We start from the raw sequence: 21,482 nt of genomic DNA, 5'->3' as shown, positions 1-21,482 counted from the left end.
TTCCTACTGTATCTTAATCCCTTTGCTAATGTACCATTTTACCTTGAACTGTTACACAGTGCTTTGCCCCTCCTACTCCTCTCCTAGCTTACTACAAAGTCATGAGTCAATTCTTTTCAAATATTATTGTTCTAATAATAGCACTCTCACAAACCGTATCAATTATCCTCATCTCATCATATTGTACAATTCTTAAATCATCTAGTTATCTGCTTCTAATTGTTCATTTTCCTTACATAGTTGTAGCAATCCATGTAAAATCCTCAGTTCAGTGTGTGTGTGCATACACACACAGGTATACCTTTATATATATATCTTCTTATATATATATATATATCTTCTTTATACATATACATATATTTCTTCCCTCTACTCTTTTGAGTCTTCGTTTTGGCAAATAAATTATTAGCAAATGAGATTTGAGAGAAATGCTTTAATATATGTAAGAAATTACTAGCTTTTAAGGCATTGTTAAAAGTGTGCTTTAGCTGCAACATCTGCATCCTCTTGATGCTTTAAATTCCAATTGTTTCTTATCTATTCATTAAAGCAGATCACATAAGACTTGATTTTAACAAATTCTAACTTTCCTACTTCCTTTACAGCATACAATAAAAGCTTAATATCTAAGGATTTCACCTTCAATGTTGGTATCACATACAAGCATAAATTTGAAACAATTAGACTAAAGGTGTGATATGCAAAAGAGAATCCTTCAGCTGGGATATGAGATTAGTTGAGTGAAAATTCAATTTTGAATATATTTAAGTACTCACACAAGTGGACAGAAATATCTGGAGTGTGTGTCAAGAGTCCACTGAATTCTTAGAAATGGTAATTATCCCAAAAATGACTAAATGAGTTTGGAGATGAGCAGACCTCAACAAAATGTTTATCTCGCAAAAAAACAATTTTCATTTAGCTTCTACTTTTCACATTACAATTGAATGAGATTAGAGGCAATCTAGGATGAGAGATTTCTTATTTAAGAATGAGGTCCAATGTGGACAGCTTAGGGAACATTTCTACACTCAAATTGCTTAAATGCAGCAAAATGGATGCAAAAGCATGTATGTCTTGCAATATCTCCTCCTCCTGGAAACATCAGCTTGGAGAATGGCAGAATCATTGACCTGGTCATTCAAACCAGAAATGGGGAAGAGGGGCAGGGGCATTCTGAAGTCCCTCTTCTCTCTCACCTCCCTCATTCAACCTCTTCTCAATCTTTGCCAAGTGATGTTAGTGCCGTCTCTCCATCTCTCTACTGCTGCTTAAATCAGGTGCCCATCTGGTCCTGCTGCTTCTGGTTCTGTTCTTCTGTCATACAGTATTCTCACTGTGACCAGAATTAGCTTTACAAATTTCAAACAGAATCTTGTTTCCTTGCATAACATATTTCAATGGTTCTCTATTACATGCAGCAAGACATTCAGATTTTTAAAGATGATTTATAAAATTTTACAGTCCCTGCCTATATTTATAACCCCATTTCCTAATATCCCTTATGCATAAGTTTGCCAGACATAGCAAAAAGGGGGAAAAAATTTGTATATGTATGCCCCATGCAATATTTGGATGTACTTACACTAGAAAATTATTGTTTATCTGAAATTCAAATTTAACTAGTTGCTCTGCATTTCATCTGGCAACCTCACGTACATAGATACCAAAATCAACCGAACTGAAATACTTTTGCATTTTTTTAAATGTGCTCTTCTATCTCACCCAACTCTAAGTTTTGTGAGGGCAGGATCCCACATGCTTGACATATGATTGATATAGACACTCAAATGTGTGTTAAAGGAAGGAAAGAAGGAAAGAAAGAGATAAAGGGAGAGAGAGAAGGGTAGGGTGAGAAAAAAATATCTTTAATATGACAGACATATTCTCTTTAAAGTAAAAACCTTGTACTTCTAAGTTCCTCTGGAAATCCTTTCCTAACTCCTCTTGATGGAGGTAAATGTTTCTTCTTCTGAGCTTCTGTAGCATCATGGACATACAGCTGTAAAAGCATTCACTATAATCCTGCTATTATTATTTAGGCATCAAGGATTCTGAGTAGACCATGAGTTCATAAAGTAGCAGAGAGTACATTTTCCTTATTATTTACTCATCCCATGGTGCTTGGAACATTGTAGGCATTCAACATGCTTGGTTAAATGCCTGGTTAAATGAAAAGTATGTAAAAATAACTAGCAAAACCTGTGATTTAAAAGAAAAATAGGTTCAGAAAAATCTCAGGCCATTTTTTAAAAGAATCCAGGAACAATTGGGAGAGTTTTCTTAGTTCTTCAAAGATCCTTCAAAGTCAAAACAGAGCATTGATAAAGCCTTCCTGGTCCTACCCCATGGGAAAGCAAGTACTCTAGGAGATTCAGGGCAAGGAGCCTGCCAAGGGTGGCACTACTTTGAGTGTTTCTCCATAAGTGGATCAATTCAAGGCCACCAGACACCATTAGTGGCTGATGTCTTCTTGTCAACAGCATCCAGGTGTGCTGCATGGAATGAAGCCAAGATGACATGGAGACTGCCATCTGGAAATAAAAGTACCTCTCATAGATTTTCCCATGACAGATTTCCTCTGCAGGCAAAAACCTCTTCTTGAGGTGTTGTGAGTGGTCCAATTCCTGAGGCTTTTTCTCCCTTGGACTAATCTGCACATCTAGTTTATGGACATCTGGAGTCCCAAGTCCAGTGTCATTGGCCCTGGCCTGAAGCTGAGGATTGCCTGTATCTATATGCACAAGAGAGATTGCACCAACAAGTCCTAAATAAGCATCTGCCAGACTGGTCCTATTAACATGTGATTCTGATATTATCACTCTTTTGCTCAACACCATCTTGTGGATCTCCATCTTACTGTTACCAAGCTCAGATCCAGCTGCTTGTTGCTCAAAAGCCAATATTCAAGAGGCAAGTGTTGGTAGAAAGGAAAGGTTGCTTTATTCAGAAGGTCTGCAACCAGGGGAGAAGGTGGACTTATGTCCAAAGGCCATCTCCCCACTGTTGATCAGTGGGCAAGAACTTTTAAAGGAGAATGTCAGGGGTGTATTGGTGAAGGGAGGGGGCTACATACAGAACAGCACAGTTAGCTCTGACAATTACCTTGAAATTAGTCATGCAGTGGTCTGATCAGTGTCATCTTGATTGTTTTAAGTACAGTCAATCTTTAGTTCCAGGGTTGATTTGTTCCCATTTCCTTGAGGTCAATTCTCAGAATTGTGGCAGCTTATGTCATGGCTATAATCTGGTCATTGTGTAGTTAACTTCTTCCACTTTGTGGGGGTTTCTGTATCTACAAGACAGCTCAAACAATGTAGATCATAATATTATCTATAGCTCTTGAAGAGGAACAGAAAGTCCTTGACTTTGTTTAATGTCTCAACTATTATTATTTTGTCTTGTTTGACTGCTTTCCTTTGCTTCTGCATTTTCTCACTTACTTGATTAAATTTATTTTTTGGCTAAAGTTTTTCTACAGACAAAATGCAGGAAGAGGACATGGGGAGTGGGGGTGTCTGTCCTGGGAAGGATCCATCAGGTCTTGCTTCATTTCGCTACCCAGAATAAAACCAAAGTACCAAAAGGACATACATGACTGATACTTTGCCACCTCTCCACATCCTGCTCTCACACTGTTCCAACCACAGTGGCTTCCTACTCTTCCTGAAACTCTGCAGCACCTCCAGCACATGTCCCTCTCAGGGCTCTTGAACTGGCTGTCTCCTAGGCCTAAGACATTCCTTCCCAAGAAATCCACATGGTTGGCTCCCTTACCTCTGTCAGGTCTTTCATCAGTGTCACCTTCTCAGCCAAGCCTCTCCCTGTACTCCTAACCTCTTCATAGACATTACCACTTCCTATCTTACTATATTATATTATAATATTTTTTTTTCGTTGTCTTCTTTTAGAATGTAAGCTCTATGAGGGTGAGATTTTTGTCAGCTATATTTATATTCCCAGAGCCTAGAAAAATTCCTGGTCATAAGCTCACTTAATATTTGTTGAATGAAAAAGCACCTGCATTTATTTTGCCTATTGGTTTTAACCAACAACAACAAAAGTATGGAAAAGTAAAAAAGGATGATAGGTATCAAAATTCAGAGAAAGATCAGGTCAGCTTGGCTTTTCCTCTCGTGTTGGGTGCCCAGAGCCTTTGTGAGTCTCAATTTCTTCCTCAGTGAAATGGAAACATTTCCTGATTTACCTAACTTAATTGTAGTTCTGCCTGTCCCAGCCCATCAAAGCTGTAGGTTATAGATGGTTCTCCAATCTAGATTCTGAAGCAGCTCTGAATCTTGGAGTGGGGTCTTCCCTGCAGTGGAGTCTACACTTTGTCTGGCAGCTGTCAGCACAGTGACTAATGTGGCTGAGGTGAGTTGCTGGAAACCACCAGGCTGAAGACTCTCAGTGGCCCTTTTGAACACACTCAGTTTGTAGGATTTGGCATTAGTCACAGTGAATAGACCTGAAACCCATCCCAGCTCAAGTCCTAAAATCCTGCTCAGATATGTCAAGTTCTTCTCTCTAGAAACTAAACCCTAACCCTAAAAATATATATACTGGACAAACTCTATCACAAAGAGACCAGGATGCCTTTCTACTCCTGGGAAGGGGTGAAACATGAGGTAGAGTCAGCCACACTTCAGCTCAAGCCTTTCCCTCTTCATCTGCCATCAGGATCATCCTGAGCAAGTCACCCCCCCCCCCAGGTCTTTGTTTCCTCAGTTGTTAATGAAAGTATTATCCAGATCTCAGGGGGATTGTAAGGATTAACTAAGGTACTACAAGAAAATTTCTCAACACAGTGTGAGCATGGAGCAGGCATTCAGCAAATATGAGGTCTTTTCTCCTACTTATAGGAAAGGCAAGCTATTCTTCCCTGTCCCTCCTCCTCTACCACCTCCTGGTATACCCTTGGTCATCAATCCCAGCCTTCTTGCTCTGTACAAAGTCCAACATGCCTCACTCAAACCTCAGACTGAGCCTGCTGGTTGCCCCTCTTGGGAACACAATTTGTGTCCTACTGAGCTGTCATTTGATCTTTGTGAGACCTCCTTACATGCTCCTGATACCTGAGACATTTTGTGAGAAATATAGGTTATATGAGATTGAGTTGAAAACTGAAGTACTGCACCAAATATGATGGACAATCATTTTTTATGTAAACTTTTAACCTTGCAGATAAAGACAAAAAGAGGAGAAATATCCATGTATCAGGAACCTCTACAAAGTTATTGTGATATGCACTTTCTCACACTATCCTTGATTCACAATGACTTAGCCAGTTCAATACTAATCTCCACATTTTAAAAATGGGACAACTGAGACATGGATAATTTAATGCCTGGGTTTACATGGCAAACCTGGAGTAAAGAAGGATTCAAATCTAAATAGGTCTGACTTTGGGAATTCCCAAAGTATATATATATATACACACACACACATATATATATATATACTTACTTAACATAAAAAAGTATTTTCTTTTATATTTAATCAAAATATATAAAGTTTTTTACATTGTTTGCAACATAAAAAGTATTTTCTTTTATATTTAATCAAAATATATAAAGTTGTTTACTTTGTTTGCTTTTCTACCTGATTCCTTTATCATGTAACAAAAGAAGTATTAACTTTATATCATAATATTTAAGTATTGTTAATTTTACATCATAGTACTTAAGTTATGAGATATCAAGGAAAAGAGTAAACATTACTCAAGGACTTTACTTCTTTTTTGGAAAAGTTAGTACATTTTTGGTTGTACTCAGGATAGTTGTTTCATGCTAGGCAGAATTATGACCTTGCTATTGTCTTTATTTGGAAATTAAGTATGGTTTAATGAGATGCATGTGTGTGCCAAGTTGATAAGGGTTGGATTTGTCATGGTTAATCTTATGTGCCAAATTGACTGGACCATGGAGTGCCCAGATTAAACACTATCTCTGGGTTTATCTGTGATGGTATTCCACATGAGATTGTACTTGAATGAGTAAAACAAATTGTCCTCCCCAATGTAGGTGGGTATTGTCCAAAGTGTTGAGGACCTGAATAGAAAAAAAAAAAAAAGACAGAGGAATGGGGAACTGACTCTCTCTGTCTGATTCTTTGAGCTGGGACGTGGGTCTTGTCCAGTCCTTGATTGGGACATAAACATTTAGACCTCCAGTTTTCAGCACAACATACTGGACACCATGGGCTTCCCTGGATCTCCTGTTGCACATAGCAGATCAAGGGAATTCTCAGCCTCCATATCATGTTAGACAATCCTTATAATAAATCATATATTAAATTATATAATAAATCATATATATATATATATATCCTATTGGTTCTGTTTGTCTGGAGAATCCTATTATAGTGCACAGTATCTTTTTCCACTTAAAAATGTGCAGATGAAATTCTATTAAAAGATACTTTGGGGGGGACCTTCATGATGGTGGAGGAGTAAGATGTTGAGATCAACTTCCTCCCCACAGATACATCAAAAATACATCTACATGTGGAACAACTCCTACAGAACACCTACTGAATGCTGGCAGAAGACCTCAGACTTCCCAAAAGGCAAGAAAATCCCCATGTGCCTGGGTAGGGCAAAAGAAAAAAGGAAAAACAGAGACAAAAAAATAGTGATGGGACTAGCACCTCAGGGAGTGAGCAGTGAAGAAGGAAAAGTTTCCACACCATAGGAAGCCCCGTCACTGGTGCACATGGTGGGTGGGCGGGGAGGGAGCTTCAGAGCCACGAGGAGAGTGCAGCAACAGGGATGCAGAGGGCAAAGTGGAGAGATTCCCGCACAGAGGATCAGTGCTGACCAGCACTCACCAGCCTAAGAGGCTTGTCTGCTCACCTGTCGGGGCAGGTGGGGGCTGAGAGCTGAGGCTCAGGCTTCGAAGTTCAGATCCCAGGGAGAGGACTGGGGTCGGCTGCATGAAAAGAGTCTGAAGGGGGATAGTGTGCCACAAATAGCTGGGAGGGAGTCTGGTAAAATGTCTGGAACTGCCTAAGAGGCAAGAGACCATTGTTTTGGGGTGTGTGAGGAGAGGGAATACAGAACACCACCTAAACGAGCTCCAGAGATGGGCATGAGCCACGGCTATCAGCACAGACCCCAGAGACGGGCATGAGATGCTAAGGCTGCTACTGCAGCAACAAAGAAGCCTGTGTGCAAGCACAAGTCACTATCTACACCTCCCATACTGGGAGCATATCCAGCTCACCACTGCCAGTGTCCCATGATCCAGGGACATATTCCCTGGGAGAACAAATGGCGCACCTCAGGCTGATGTAATATGCCAGCCTCTGCCACCGCAGGCTTGCCCCACATTCTGTACCCCTGCCTCCCCCTGACCTGAGTGAGCCAAAGCCCCCTAATCAGCTGCTACTTTAACCCCATCCTGTTAGGGTGAGCAACAGATGCCCTCAGGTGACCTATCAGCAGAGGCAGGGCCAAAGGTAAATTCCAGGAGCTGTGCCAACAAAGAGAAAGGGAAATTTCTCCCAGTAAAATCAGGAGCAGTGGATTAAAACTTCAAAATCATCTTGATGTACCCTGCATGTCTGGAATACCTGAATAAAAAATGAATCATCCCAAAATTAAGGCAGTGAACTTTGAGAGCAAATGTAGGCTTGGGGTTGGCTTTCTGCATCTAATTTGTTTCTGATTTTATGTATATCTTAGTTTAGTATTTAAAGCTTATTATCATTGGTAGATTTGTTTATTGATTTGGTTGCTCTCTTCCTTTTTTTATGTATATATTTTTTTCCTTTTTCTCTTTTTGTGTGTATGTTTATGCTTTTTTTGCATGATTTTGTCTCTATAACTTCGCTTTTACCATTTGTCTTAGTGTTCTGTCTGTCCTTTTTCTTTTTTTTTAGTATCATTTTTAGCATTTATTATAATTGGCGGATTTTTTCTTTGATTTGGTCTCTTCTTTCTTTCTTTTTTTTACTTTTTCATTTTTCTATTTTTAATAATTTATTTTTATTTGTTATTTAATAACTATTTTATTTATTTTTTTCCTTTCTTTCTTTTTCTCCCTTTTCTTCTGAGCTGTGTGCCTCACAGGGTCTTGGTGTCCCGGCCAGGTGTCAAGACTGAGCCTCTGATGTGGGAGAGCCGAGTTTAGGACATTGGTCCACCAGACACCTCCCAGCCACACATAATATCAAACAGCGAAAGCTGTCCCAGAGATCTTCATCTCAACGCTAAGACCCAGCTCCACTCAAAGAACAGCAAGCTACAGTGCTGGACACCCTATGCCAAACAACTAGCACGACAGGAATACAACTCCACACATTAGCAGAGAGTCTGCCTAAACTCATAATGAGGTCACAGACACACCAAAACACACCACTGGATACAGTCCTGCCCACCAGAAAAACAAGATCCAGGCTCATCCACCATACCACAGGCACCAGTCCCCTCCCCCAAGAAGCCAACACAACCCACTGAACCAACCTTAGCCACTGGGGGGAGACAACAAAAACAATGGGAACTATGAATCTGCAGCCTGCAAAAAGAGACCGCAAAAACATTAAGTTAAGCAAAATGAGGAGACAGAGAAACACACAGCAGATGAAGGAGCAAGGTGAAAACCCAAGACACCAAAAAACAAAGAGGAAATAGGCAGTCTACTTGAAAAAAAATTCAGAGTAATGATAGTAAAGATGATACAAAATCGTGGAAATAGAATGGAGAAAATACAAGAAATATTTAACAAAGACCTAGAAGAATTAAAGAGCAAACAAACAATGATGAACAACACAATAAATGAAATTAAAAATTCTCTAGAAGGAATCAATAGCAGAATAACTGAGGCAGAAGAACGGATAAGTGACCTGGAAGATAAAATAGTGGAAATAATGACCACAGAGCCGAATAAAGAAAAAAATGAAAAGAATTGAGGACAGTCTCAGACACCTCTGGGACAACATTAAATGCACCAACATTCAAATTATAGGGGTCGCAGAAGAAGAAAAGAAAAAAAAAAGGAACTGAGAAAATATTTGAACAGATTATAGTTGAAAATCTCCCTAATATGGGAAAGGAAATAACCAAGTGCACAAAGTGCAGAGTCTCATACAGGATAAATCCAAGGAGAAACATGTTAAGACACATATTAATCAAACTACCCAAAATTAAATACAAAGAAAAAAATATTAAAAGCAGCAAGGGGAAAACAACAAATAACATTCAAGGGAATCCCCATAAGGTTAATAGCTGATCTTTCAGCAGAAACTCTGCAAGTCAGAAGGGAATGGCAGGACATATTTAAAGTGATGAAAAGGAAAAACCTACAACCAAGATTACTCTACCCAGAAAGGATCTCATTCAGATTTGAGGGATAAATTAAAACCTTTACAGACAAGCAAAAGCTAAGAGAATTTAGCACCACTAAACCAGCTTTATAACAAACACTAAAGGAACTTCTCTAGGCAGGAAACACAAGAGAAGGAAAAGACATAGAGTAACAAACTAAAACAAGAAAATGGTAATATGAACATACATATTGATAATCACCTTTAATGGAAATAGATTAAATGCTCCAACCAAAAGACATAGACTGGCTGAATGGATACAAAAACAAGACCTGTATATATGCTGTCTACAAGACACCCACTTCAGGCCTAGGGAAACTTACGGACTGAAAATGAGGGGAACGAAAAAGATATTCCATGCAAATGGAAATCAAAAGAAAGTTGCAGTAACAATTTTCATATTGGACAAAATAGACTTTAAAATAAAGACTATTACAAGAGACAAAGCAAGACACTACACAATGAACAAGGGCTCAATCCAAGAAGAAGATATAAAAACTGTAAATATATATGCACCCAACATATGAGCATCTCAATACAGAAGGCAAATTCTAACAGCCATAAAAGGGGAAATTGACAACAACACAATCATAGTAGGGAACTTTAACTCCTCACTTTCACCAACAGACATATCATCCAAAATGAAAATAAATAAGGAAACACAAGCTTTAAATGACATATTAAACAAGACGTACTTAATTGATATTTATAAGACATTCTATCCAAAAACAGCAGAATACATTTTCTTCTGAAGTGCTCATGGAACATTCTCCAGGATAGATCATATCTTGGGTCACAAATCAAGCCTTGGTAAATTTAAGTAAATTGAAATCATATCAAGTACATTTTCTGACACAATGCTATGATACTACATATCAATTACAGAAAAAAAAACCTTTGAAAAATACAAACACATGGAGGCTAAACAATACACTACAAAGTAACCAAGACATCACTGAAGAAATCAAAGAGGAAATCAAAAAATACCTAGAAACAAATGACAATGGAATCACGATGACCCAAAACCTATGGAAAGCAGCAAAAGCAGTTCTAACAGGGAAGTTTATAGCAATGCAATCCTACCTCAAGAAACAAGAAATAACTCAAACTTACACCTAAACGAATTAGAGAAAGAAGAACAAAAAATCCTCACAGTTAGCAGATGAAAGAAATCATAAAGATCAGATCAGTAATAAATGAAAAAGAAATGAAGGAAACAATAACAAAGATCAATGAAACTAAAAGATGGTTCTTTGAGAAGATAAACAAAATTGTTAAACCATTAGACAGACTCATCAAGAAAAAAAGGGAAAAGATTCAAATCAATAAAATTAGAAATGAAAAAGGAGTAGTAACAACTGCAGAAATACAAAGGATCATGAGACATTACTAAAAGCAACTATACACCAATAAAATGGACAACCTGGAAGAAATGGACAAATCCTTAGAAAAGCACAATTTCTGAGAAAAAATAGAAAGGAAGAAATAGAAAATATAAACAGACCAATCACAAGCACTGAAATAGAAATAGTGACTTAAAATTTTCCAACAAACAAAAGCCCAGGACTAGATGGTTTCACTGGTGAATTCTATCAAACATTTAGAAAAGAGCTAACACCTATCCTTCTCAAACTCTTCCAAAATATGGCAGAGAGAGGAACACTTCCAAATTTATTCTGTGAGGCCACCATCATCTTGATACCCAAATCAGACAAAGATGTCACAAAAAAAGAAAACTACAGACCAATATCACTGATGAACAGACATTCAAAAATCCTCAGCAAAATACTAATAAACAGAATCCAACAGCACATTAAAAGGATCATACACCATGATCAAGTTGGGTTTATCCCAGGAATGCAAGGATTCTTCAATATATGCAAATCAATCAATGTGATAAACCATATTAGCAAAAGGAATTGTAAAAATCATATGATAATCTCAATGGTTGCAGAAAAAGCTTTCAACAAAATTCAACATCCATTTTTGATACCAAAAAACTCTCCAGAAAGTGGGAATAGGGCACCTACCTCAACATAATAAAGGCCTCATATGACAAACCCACAGCCAGCATCATTCTCAACGTTGCAAAATTGAAACCATTTCCCCTATGATCAGGAACAAGAAAAGGTTTCTCACTCTCACCATTATTATTCAACATAGTTTTGGAAGTTTTAGCCACAGCAATCAGAGAAGAAAAATAAATAAAAGAAATCCAAATTGGAAAAGAAAAAGTAAAGCTATCACTGTTTGCAGATGACATACTATACATAGAGAATGCTAAAGATGCTTCCAGAAAACTACTAGAGCTAATCAATGAATTTAGTAAAGTACAGGATACAAAATTAATGCACAGAAATCGCTTCTATACCTATATAATAATGATGAAAAATCTGAAAGAGAAATTAAGGAAACACTGCCATCTACCATTGCAACAAAAAGAATAAAATATCTAGGTATAAATCTACCTAAGGAGACAAAAGGCCTGTATGCAGAAAACAATGACACTGATGAAAAAATTAAAGATGATACAAACAGATGTAGTGATATACCATGTTCTTGGATTGGAAGAATCAGCATTGTGAAAATGACTATACTACCCAAAGCAATCTACAGATTCAGTTCAATCTGTATCAAACTACCAATGACATTTTTCACAGAACTAGAACAAAAAATTTCACAATTGTATGGAAACACAAAAGAACCCGAATAGCCAAAGCAATCTTGAGAACGAAAAACAGGGCTAGAGGAATCAGGCTCCTGGACTTCAAACTATACAACAAAGCTACAGTAATCAAGACAGTATGGTACTTGCACAAAAACAGAAATATAGGTCAATGGAACAGGATAGAAATCCCAGAGATAAACCCACAAACATATGGTCACCGAATCTATGACAAACTAGGCAAGAATATACAGGAGAAAAGACAGCCTCTTCAATAAGTGGTGCTGGTAAAACTGGACAACTACATGTAAAACAATGAAAATAGAACACTCCCTAACACCATACACAAAAATAAACTCATAATGGATTAAAGACCTAAATGTAAGGCCAGACAGTATAAAACTCTCAGAGGAAAACATAGGCCGAACACTCTATGACATAAATCACAGCAAGATCCTTTTTGACCCAACTCCTAGAGAAATGGAACTAAAAACAAAAATAATCAAATGGGACCTAATGAAACTTAAAAACTTTTGCACAGCAAAGGAAACCATAAACAAGATGAAAAGACAACACTCAGAATGGGAGAAATAATTGCAAATGAAGCAACTGACAAAGAATTAATCTCCAAAATATACAAGCAGCTCATGCAGCTCAATATCAGAAAATCAAACAACCCATTCCAAAACTGGGCTGAAGATCTAAATGGACATTTCTCCAAAGAATATATACAGATTGCCAACAGACACATGGAAGGATGCTCAACATCACTAATCATTAGAGAAATGCAAATCACAACTACAATGAGGTATCAACTCACACCAGTCTGAATGGCCATCATCAAAAAATCTACAAACAATAAATGCTGGAGAGGGTGTGGAGAAAAGGGAACACTCTTGCACTGTTGGTGGGAATGTAAATTGATACAGCCACTATGGAGAACAGCATGGAGGTTCCTTAACAAACTAAAAATAGAACTACCATATGACCCAGCAATCCTACTACTGGGCATATACCCTGAGAAAACCATAATTCAAATGCAGTCATGTGCCACAATGTTCTTTACAGCTCTATTTACAATAGCCAAGACATGGAAGCAACCTAAGTGTCCATCGACAGATGAATGGATAGAGAAGATGTGGCACATATATACAATGGAATATTACTCAGCCATAAAAGAAACACAATTGAATTATTTGTAGTGAGGTGGATAGACCTAGAGTCTGTCACACAGAGTGAAGTTAGAAAGAGAAAAACAAATACCATATGCTAACACATGTATATGGAATCTAAAAAAAAAAGAAAAATGGTTCTGAAGAACCTAGGGGCAGGACGGGAATAAAGATGCTGACGCAGAGAATAGACTTGAGGACACGGAGAGGGTGGAGATTAAGCTGGGACAAAGTGAGAGAGTCGGTGGACATATATACACTACCAAATGTAAAATAAATAGGTAGTGGGAAGCAGCTGCATAGCACAGGGAGATCAGCTCGGTGCTTTATGTCCACCTAGAGTGGTGGGATCGGGAGGGTGGGAGGGAGACACAAGAGGGAGTAGATATGGGGATATATATATATATATATATATATATATATATATATATATACATATAGCTGATTCACTTTGTTATACAGCAGAAATTAACACACAATTGTAAAGCAACTGTACTCCAATAAAGATGTTAAAAAAAAAAGATGGACTTAACTGGTATTTATAGGGCATTCCATCCAAAAAAATAAGACATTTTGATATTCAATACTCCAGAATTTCTAAATTTTGTCTCTCATAACACAATATAATTTTCTGTAACCTCAGTTATGTTTTTAACTGCTTCTTAATGCTCACTGTACCTCTACAGTTGACTTTTAGTTTCCTAGAATTTCTTCCTCATCTCATCCAGCTCCATTTCTATGTCATTTTGTTTTCTTTATGATATCTGCCCTATTTTTACGAAGTGATCATTTCTTGCATCTCGTCTAATGTTGCCAAAAAATCTCCTAAAAAAAGAAATTCCATTTCCTGCAGTAGATCTTTGTCAAAGGTTATTTTTCCTTTGTGTTTTCATGATAATCTTTGATAATCATTGTTCAAAGTTCCTGCACTATGATTGTTGTCATTGTTGGGGTTCATATTCTTTGTGTTTTGTGGTTTTTTCATCTTGAAATAAAAGAAGATATATCAAAGCCCACTATTTACCAGAAGACCTCAAGGATGAATGCTTCCTGACCTCACTTCCTTCTGGTCAATTCCTCTTTTCCAAAGTACAGCTACCCACTAGTTGAATGGTCACTTCCAAGATAAATTCCACCTTCCAGCAGGCTTTATTAACTGTGGTTCCATGAGGCTGAAATGGAATTCTGTTCACATTCCTTCTGGATTCCTGGTAAATCCAACAGTTATTGAATATGTAAATAATCATCAGCTCCCCCGCCACATGTACTGCTATTAGGGTCTTCCTAGTTCTCCTCCCCACCAAAGGGGCAGGAATTATATTTTTCCACCTCAGGTGGCTCTGTGTCACTGCCATTCAAGCTCTCCTTTTCTTCTATCTTTGGAGATTGGCAATCTGTGAAGTAGTAAATTGAATAATTGGAGAGGAGAGAGACCAGAACTTGCTTCAAGAAAACTGGAAGAGCCACACAGGAAAAGGATGGTTACCAAGAACAGACAGGAGGCAGCAAAACAGCCGTCCATGGGAGAAATCTGACACTCAGACACATTAAAAATGGTTAGCACCATTTTTAAAGTAAATATTGGTGCAATATGAAAAATAAATAAATAAGAGCATACAAATAAAATCTAGATTTCCAGCTTCTCTTGAACTATGGGAAGATGTGGCAAATTTGTTTCTGTGTTCTTGCAAGACAACAGTTGGTTGTCTTTACATAAAACACATCTTCTCCAGTTTGCCACAGTCTTTACCCTGGTCAACCCACTCATTTTTGTTACCTTAGGTGTTTGAATTTTCAGCTACTGATATAAAGTGAGTTTTCCAGTATGTATTAGTTTCCCAGGACTGCCTTAACAGATTACCACAAATTTGGAGGCTTAAAATAACAGAAATTTATTCTCTCACAGTTGTGGAGGTCAGAAGTCCACATCAAGATGTCAGCAGGGCCAAGCTGCCTCTAGGGGCTCCAGAGGAGAAAGCTTTCTTGCTTCCTCCAGCTTATGATACCTTCTGGCATTCTTGGCTTGTCACCATATCACCCCAATCTCTGCCTTAGTCTTCACATAGCCAACTTCTCTCTGTATGGCTCTGTGTGTCCTTTTCTGTACCCATAAGAGCACTTTAATTGGCTTTAGAACCTACCTGAATCCAGATGATCTCATCTGGGTCCTTATCTTAATTATATCTGCAGAGACCCTATTTCCAAATAAGGTCACATTCTAAGATTATAGGTAGACATAAATTTTCACCAGGGAATCCATTCAGGGATATATAAAATGGGGGATACACAACAGAGAAGGGTAATCATCCTATCCACCCTTTTTTCTATAGAGTAACCACCCAAAAGTATACCCAAGCCATGGACTGTGCTCTTCTCTCCAGTTCCATTGACCTTAAAGGTGGCAAAAAAAAAAAAAATCCTCCTGGATCCAACTTTTAGTTAATTTTCAGTCCAAGTTTATGGCTGTGTTTTGAGTTTACATTTTCTTCTAAACCTTATTGCACATTACAGAGAAGCTCTGCCAGGAGCTGTTGGCAGATACTGTTTTAAACCAGCAGTCTGTGAATCAACTTTATAAGCTGCAATTTAGAAAATAAGAAAAGGATGAAGCATTTTTCCCCTCCAAGTAGTCTTCATTTTCTCCACACTCTCACACCTCCTAATTCTTCTCCCCAAATGCATCAATCACATGGGTGACTTTCAAGTAATATAGGAAGAGGGATACATTAATTGCCATCTGAGTATACAGTGAAAGACTAGATGAGACTGAGTGAGACATTGTGACACAACTTCTAAGATCTTTAAATTCTGAGCTCTGAAGCTTTCATTTGTTAATGTTGATTAAATAATGAAAACAATTCCAGGTTAGGAAAATGTTAGTAATCAGCTCTGCACAATAGCTATTTTCACTAATTTGTATATTTAATGAAAAAACTAAGTACTGTATATTCATTATTTTATTTTGGTTAATATACCATAGCAAATGTGGAAAAATGAAAGTCTTTAAGAACAAGAAAAATGTCTTACTCTTAGGAAGACTAAAGGAAAAAAAAACATTAAAAAAAAGAACAAGTACCTTACCTGTTCTATAGCTCAGCTTTATAAACTGAGGTCTAGAGTGGTAAAAAGACTTGCCCTAAGTCACCCAGCTAATTGGCAATGAAGCTGGAACCATAGTCCAGGCCTCCTGCCATCCAGGTTACTGTTCTCTACAGAAATAGTACAGTTAAATCATTTAAAGCAATCTAAGAATATATCATTTTCTATACTAATTCCATTCATTCATATATTACTTTGCAGTTTCCAAATGCTTTTACAAAGGACATTGTGTCATTTGATTCCCACCAAAATCCTCTGATATAAGAACAAAGAGTAGATGTTCACCAAGTGGAAAAGAGAAGAAATCCATTCCAGTTGGAATGAGAGAATTACAGTGGGTGAGAGACATGGGTGTACAACACGGTACATCCTTTTAGATGGCTTCTGGGAAGGGCATGTTTTAGGAAAGAGATCCCCAGAAAGATTGAGATCAGGTTATGAAGACCTTTCAATGCTAGTGTGAAGAGTTTGAACTTAATATGCCAGATAAGCAGGCTGGTGAAGGTTTTGAAAGCAAGAGTGTGACGTGATCAGAATTGTGTTATAGAAAAGTACATCTGTAAAGTAATACCTTAAAATTCAAATACTCCCCCCACCACCACCCCACGTTCAGGCAGGTAACAAAAGAGTAGAGTATAAAATAATAGTAAGGCAGAAAGATTATGACAAACTGGAGAGAAATATGATGCTCGAGCTAAAAGGAACGGCCACTATTCAGCTTCACCCAGCTGCCGCTCCATGTGGACCAGTGAGGTAAGATCGTCTGAGTCTTCAAGAGACACTGGAAAAGTGGATGTTTATATAAAATCATCTGATTTTTCAATTTTGACCTCTTATTCCAAAAAGTGTTTTGGACAAAAGAGAAAAATAAAATGCATCGGTGAGCTGCCTTTATCCAGCAAGTCATCATTTTGTCACTTGACCTGTGTACCGTATGGGAGAGTGGTTTGAAATCTATTTCAAAAGTATAAACCGAAGGCAGGTCCAGTGTGGAATGAAAAGAAAGGGAACGGCTGACTGTCAGAATATAGAAGCCAGAAGAAAGCTACTAGGTGATAGATGAAGCAATCTGACCAGTTGTTTGGACTCTGTGATTTTAGTTCTTGGTGTCACTGCTGTGATTGCAGATACAGGTTTTACTTTTCTGTTGTTACTGTTAACACAGAAAGGAGTAGCAAAGAATGGGTTCTGTAAAACAAGCCTCCAATACTACCCAAAACTGACTTCCCCTGAGCCCTCCAAGTTCAAAATGGTGCACAGAGGTTCAAGTTTGGATTCAGAGCCAAGTTGAGAAGGAAAACAAGTGTTCTATCTGTTTCTTTGCTTCAGCCTCTGAGGCATTCAGTTAATCTTCTCTGCCATAAAAAAATAAATGGTTGGTCTCCTTTCCCTAACAGCTCTCTCTGATTTAAGTACTTTTCACCTGTGAATGTCCTTGGTTACTTCTGAACTGTATTCTGTCCTATAAAAGGCACTAAATTAAAGACTGCTTTGGCTCTATGTTTTGGTGAAGTGATTTTTGGAAAGTGCTATAACACTGCTCCTCCCTTCAGGAAGCCAGTGAAGTTCACCTTAAATGCCACCTTCTTTCTGCAACTTGACCCAAAAACCCACCCCTTTAATACTCAGCTCAGATGACTTCTACCCCACAAAGCCTTTTCTCACCACACCAGCACCACCTTGCAACCCCCAATAGGCTCAGTGCACCTAGACTGCATAAATCACCATCATATGTCACCATCTAATTCACTTCCACTCTTGAAAACCTATACACCATGCTCCATGCAGCAGCCAAAGCAGTCTTCTTAAAATATGAGCTCAGATCCTATCACTGCCCAACTTAATTCTCCACTGGCTTTCCTTTGAAGTTAGAATAAAATCTAAACAACTCTTTAAAATGATTGGAAAAATCTTGGATTAACATCCTATCTACAACTTCAGCCCCTCTTCTCTTTCTGATAACATTCCAGTCACACTGGCCTTCGAGGACCCTTGGATACCGCCATAGGGCCTTTGCACAACGGTTTCTCTATTTAAATGCTTTCCCCAGACTTTTCACATAGCTGGATCTTTTTTATTCTTCTGGTCTTAGGTTAAATATCATCTCCCCAGAGCGACCATCCATCTCTGATCATCTAAATGCTCACTTTCCCAGGTTATTGTCTCTCAGCATCTGGATGGCTTACTTCAGTGTTGTGACAGCTATAATAATCGCCTTACAGACCTCCAAATGCTGGAGTACAATTGCCCAAGGGCCCCCACTGTTGCTTTCTGAAATCCACCCACACACATTCTCTGATGCCACACTTCCCATGGGCTGCTCTCAGCCAACAACTGAGCAGGACAGGGCCACTAAGGCAGTCTGTTTCTGGGAGACATGGGACTCCTCTGACCAGTGACTTTGGTTTGGGGACTCCCATTGGTTTGCTGAAACTTTCTTAGACTCCATGGTTGTCTGAGGCTTTCCCTACCTGACCAAATTTTCTTCCTTATTTCCTTCCTTTTTCTTTCTTTCTTCCTTTCTTCCTTTTTTTCCCCTTCCTTCCTCCCTTCCTTCCTCCCTTCCTTCCTCCCTCCCTCCCTCCCTCTCTTTCTTTCTTTCTTTCTTTCTTTCTTTTCTTTCTTTCTTTCTTTCTTTCTTTCTTTCTTTCTTTCTTTCTTTCTTTCTTTCTTTCTTTCTTTCTTTCTTTCTTTCTTTTCTTTCTTTCTTTCTTTCTTTCCTTATTGAGTTTCTCCAATAAAACACTATCTCCTTGAAGGAAAGGCTCTCAATGGATTCACTCACTACCACGTCTGCAGTACTAACACCACCCTGGCATAGAATAGGTGATGTTCAAAATTTGTCCAGTTTTGTACATACGTCTATCAACACATTGACACTTACATTGAAATTATCTATGTGCCCACCTTCATCGCTCACTAGATTGTAGAATTTCTTGAAACTATTCTATGATGGGGGTTTGTTCCCAGCAGATAGCCCAGAGTCTAAGGCACAGTAGCAGCTCAATGTTTGTTGAATTGATTCAACATTTCCTCCTTCCTCACTCACTCCCTCCTACCTAATGCTCCTCACACACCCCAGGCAACACACTCTGAATCCCTATCTGTCTTCCATAATGCAGTCTACTTTACCCCAAGCAGTTCCTCCTACTCTGTCCTATATCTCTTTGAATGTCCCCACTGTTATGTCAGGTTTCCATGAATTCTTCTGCATCGCTGGCCTTCTACCTCCCCCCAGCATCTCAGGTTATCCAAACAATTACTAAGTCCCACCTTTTTACCTCCTAAGTAATTTCTCATTTAATGACCTTCCCTCCATTTCTACTGCAACCACCTGGGTCCATCATCTCTTCCCTTGACCAATACAAACACTGCCTTAATAGGCTCCTCTTCCTCCACATTTGCATCCTTACCATACAACCCTTATCCACCATGAAAGAATGTTCTTCCTAAAAGGTAAATTTGACCAGGCCACACCCTGCTTAGAATCCTTCAAGTTGTACCAGTATGTTGAAGAGGCCTCTCGGGGCCTGCTGTACAGTTCACTCATCCCTGCCTCGCCTTTACCCTCACCCTACACATGTCTCACCCAGTCCCCCAGTCACACAGAGCACTTTGCTATGCCCCAAGCCTGTCTCCCTCCTTCTTGGAGAGCTGTCTTCCTCTAATGCATCCCCACCTTCATTATGCTAATTTTGCTCATGTCACTTTTTCTAAGAAGTCTTCAGTAGACAGGTTCAGTCTGGATAAAGCAGTTTTCCTTTAAATTCCTATAGGAACCCAACTACTACTCTGTCACAGTACTTGTCTTAGTCAAATTGGGCTGCTATAACAAAAATACCATAAACTGGATGTCTATAACAACAAATATTTACTTCTCACAGATCTAGAGATCATAAAGTCCAAGATCAAGATGCAGGCAGATTGGATGTCTGGTGAGGGTCCTCTTCCTGCTTCATAGATGGTGTCTTCTTGCTGTGTCCTCATGTGGCAGAGAGAGAGAAAGAAGGTCCTCTGGGGTCCTAATTTTATAAGGACACTAATCTCACCTATTCATGAGAGCTCTACCCTCATGACCTAATTAATGATACTTCCCAAAGGCTCCACTTCCTAACACTATCACATTGGGGTTAGGATTTCAACATAGTAATTTGGAAGAGGACACAAAGATTCAGTTCATAAGAGTACTTATTATATGGGCTTGTTTAATTATCTGTGCCCCAATGAAACCATGTGAACCTTGTTTCTAAAATAAATATTTGACGAAGTCATCCCGTTTCATCAAATCCTTGAAAGATTTCCTCATATCCTCCAGGTGTGAGCATGACCAACTACCTCTCTAGCCTCACCTCTTTTCACTCTCCAAATCTCTCACCATTCCCGGTTAATAACAGAGCCTCACCCATGCAGCACTAGCTCACAAACCTTTGCATATATTGCTTCTTTTGCCTGGTCTACATTTCCTCATCTTCCTTCTGGTCAATTAGTCTCCATCCTCCAATGCCCATCTTGAGTATTCTCTCTTCCATGAAGTCTTTCAGACCACTCTGTCCTCTAGGTAGGTTTGACCACTTCTTCAACCATTGCCTCATGTTATTCATACAAATTTCTATTACTTATCTCCTGGAATTTCTTGGGTTATAATTCAAAATCTGTGTCTGCACTTGACTACAAACTTTTCAAGGGTACTGACAAGGTCTTATTCAGCTTTCTTTCCTCAGTGCCTGCTACATATAAAGAAGGTGTTCAATACATATTTATTGAATGAACAATGAAAGACTCCATGCATTCTTCAGGGTTCTACAACTGTCGCCTCTCCAGTTATTCTGTCTCCCATGAACTACAATCGATCAGATTGACCTATTTTCTGAGCTTTGTACATGCATAGCCATACGATCTTTTTTAGTAGATTCTGAGTATCTAAAGAGCAGGGACAAAGCTTTAGTCTCTTTGTCTCTACCTCTAAGCCTTGCAGATAGAATAACTCAATATTCTTTTGCTAATTGATTGTTATTGTTCAATCTACTGTGTGTTTTTGATTCAGCAACTTACTGAAAAAATTTTAAGAGAGCCTTCTCAGAAATCAAACAACTAAAATCACAAAATGTTCTTTTCTAAAAATAACATATCCCCAAAACACTCAAGGCAGAAACTCTTTCTCCTCTCTCATTAATGAGAGAAAGATGCAACTTCCTCCATTTTTATTTTATCTGTGTCATGTC

The sequence above is a fragment of the Leucopleurus acutus genome (genome assembly GCF_964270905.1).
Source record: "Leucopleurus acutus genome assembly, chromosome: 4".
Taxonomy (NCBI): domain Eukaryota; kingdom Metazoa; phylum Chordata; class Mammalia; order Artiodactyla; family Delphinidae; genus Leucopleurus; species Leucopleurus acutus.
Note: the sequence above shows the minus strand (reverse complement) of the source record.